Consider the following 3,521-nt stretch of genomic DNA (forward strand, 5'->3'; position numbering starts at 1 on the left):
GTGTGCTTTTTATGTTGTGTTTATTGTTCTTATTTACTACATTAATTCCTGTTTACCGGTACACTGTTTTGGAATGCAACTTATTTAATAAGTTCATAAAATTTGTATACCGGTTAGATACTGATTCACCCCCCCCTCTCAGTATCTTTGGGAATCCTAACAATTGTTATCATTATCGTTAACTTCTAAAGTGCTTTCTTCACCATTTTTATTTCTAGGTGCACTCATATTATTTTGTATTGTATGAATTAAATGAGCCAACATAATTGTAAGGTGCTCTTTTCTTTGTACAATATTGTTGTACCATGACTTAGTTGAATCATCTTCTACTATAGTTCTCTTCTCTCTTTTTACCATAATCTCTAAATTTTATTATTCTAATGTCTCCCTTGACTAATTTGTAGCCTTTTTTTTCTCTCTTTTGTAATAATGGTACTCTTTATCATTGTCATACATGAAGTAGATATTGCACATAGCATTGTATTTTCACAAGATAACAAGATCACTTACTTTGATAGCATTGCAATCTCCCTAGTGGGAATGTTAGATGGATTTTACCAATTTAAAAAAAATCAATATAGGCACAAGTTATTTTTTATAACCAAGATCTTGATGTGAGAAAGGTATGAGCATATGAAAATTATTTTTAATGTGTACAACCTTCTAAAATTTCATAAAATATATTTTGATTGGATTCAAACAATATGACATATACTCTACCAAATTTGGCTGCAACATCTTGGAAACTTGGATGGAAAAACTAAAGTGTATGGCTATCTCAAAGATAGTTTCCAAGTGGGGCTTATAAATTCAATACATCAATGCATCATTTTCCCTTGTCTAAATTGTGATTAATCCTTGAGGTATTAGAACTAATGTAAGGAAGAACAATTGTCACTTAGCAAGATGCATTACTTATAATTGATTTCCCACTTAGAATTGCTTGCATTACCCACCAAAGTAACCACCATTTCAAGTAGGAACACCTTTGACCTTTCAACATTCCACACATAGAAGAAAAAGAACAAGCCAAGGTGAAGATGCACCAATCCAAGAACACAAGGATCAAATCCAAGTGATAACAAAGGCTCCAATCTACTATGAAAGGTGAAAAACCCACATGATTGAAAATAGCATCCACAATATCTGCAATACATCCAACCATCCATACCTCCTAGGTATCAACATCATTAAACTCATGCCAACAATATGCCAACTTATAAGCTATAATCAAGCTCCTTGCATCAAACCTTTCAATGAAGAACATACATATATGAGAACTCCCAGTGCATGGGAAATATCACACCTTAAAATAATAAGACATGTCAAGTCTAAAAATCCACACTCATATTAAGGTGTGATAAGTGATCAAAACATGGAGTACCATGAACAATCATAGTGAAGGACAAATGCAACCCAAATTGTTGCATAATCTCTCACAACATGTGACTATTCTCCTCCCAAATCACGTGAACATGAACCTCTAGGAAGAAACCCTAGAATGAAGGGGGAAAATATGTAAACCATAACATGACCCTCTATGAACACCTCAAAGTGCAACATTGTGTTAGGTATCATGTCCTTACAACCCCAAATGAAAAGCCTCAAAAATACCTACCCATTCAATCTCATAGATCAAACACAACATATGTATCACATAACCAACATGGACATAAGCCTCTTCAACCAAGGAAATAAAACTCAAGGTAACTATTCCCAAAATAGTAAATCAGCCCAATAAACATCTCCTATAATCCTCATTATCAACATAAAGAAACTCGTATCCATAAGGAGGTAACCATGATAACCAATATCTCAAAATCAATCCTCCAAAAATATCTATCCATAGCTCAAGATACATATCTATGGAAGATAAAGCACACATTATAACACATTTGAAAGAAAGAATGAGTAAATACCTTTCAGAAGGAAAAAATGAATAAACAAAGAGCGGGCAATGATAATGCTCCTCCAAGATAACCAAGTCAACATAAATCACTCCAAGAACAATGTTCTCTCAAGTCCATATCAAGTGAAATCTCTTCAATATTCCTATTGAAACCTCATCCCAAAGTACTCTTCTCAACAAATATCTCTAATCCCAAGAGAATTCCAACCTCAACTAATTCTCTAAATATCCATTAGCACCTTAAATTGATCAATCCATACTAAACTCTAAATGCAACACCACACTATCATGAATCTGCAATAAAATGGCCAACACACGCAATACCAATAGAACCTCCAAGACCTCTATAAAAGTTCCAATCGTAGAATCATAAGCCCTAACATGACATCATGATCTAACCACATCCTCCTAGGCGATCACATGCAACAACGGATACATCCTAGCCTTAGCAAAATATGTATCATGTCAAAAGTCAAACCTAGAATCAAGAGTAAACCAAGACACAATACCAAACACACTTTAAGCCAAAAAACCAACATGTCCAATTGCATGAGGATAACCATATCCTAAGAGTGAACCCAGAAATGTGAATGAACTCATCTACAACATAGGATCTAAGAGCTCATCCAAGACATTATCAAACACTAAAGAAGATCATCCACCACCAACAATGAATTTACATCATTGCCGATAAATCCCATTGAACCATGGTATCGAGTTACAAAAGGCATCATGACAATCATATCCTAAATGAAGATCATCTAGGTCCACATACAGACAAGTGAAATGATAATAACACTAAGTAGAATCAAGATCTCCAAGCCAATAAGATATAACTTCCATAAAACCAATAGGAATCAATCCTACACTGCCAATCCATTAATATCAAAAGCTAAATCATATAATTATTTTATCTAAGATATCCATGACATCATGATAAACCACATGATACAAGTCCTAATCACTAATAATCTAGACACTCTAATAATCCACCCTCACATACTAAAGCACCATACCAATGCATAATTGACAACAAACAAGGCCAACTAACAAAAATTACATCAACATTGAATCAATTTGGTGCATATAAACACACCACATTTGAGTTATCTATACAACTTATAATTATAGACAAACTATGACATTGCACAAATCTTAGATCCCATACATTGAAGCATGCAAACTCAACAGATTAGTAAACCTCAAATAAAGATATCAAAGAAGATAATCTTGTAGACATCAAGAATCAAACACCAAATCAAACACAAATCTAATTTTTTAGACATTTCCACCTCAAGTAACCATAGTCGCAAAACAAAACAAGCATCAAGGAGATAAGAACAACCTCGTAGTACCATACCACATCACCACCAAACAACCACAAACTTGACACCATAATCACTACCAACATTATACTTGCACTCAACTATCACACACACGAGACTCCAAGTCTCCAAATATGTAAACTCATGTCCTCGAACCAAAAGACAAACAAATTACCTCTCACCATCAAAGTCCAACTCTAAAAAAACATATAAACCTATACTAGAAAGCACAAAAATTGATAATTAGTTGTATCATAAATATCATCATAAAAAACACATACTCTCAC

Source organism: Cryptomeria japonica, chromosome 6, assembly GCF_030272615.1.
Source record: "Cryptomeria japonica chromosome 6, Sugi_1.0, whole genome shotgun sequence".
Classification (NCBI taxonomy): domain Eukaryota; kingdom Viridiplantae; phylum Streptophyta; class Pinopsida; order Cupressales; family Cupressaceae; genus Cryptomeria; species Cryptomeria japonica.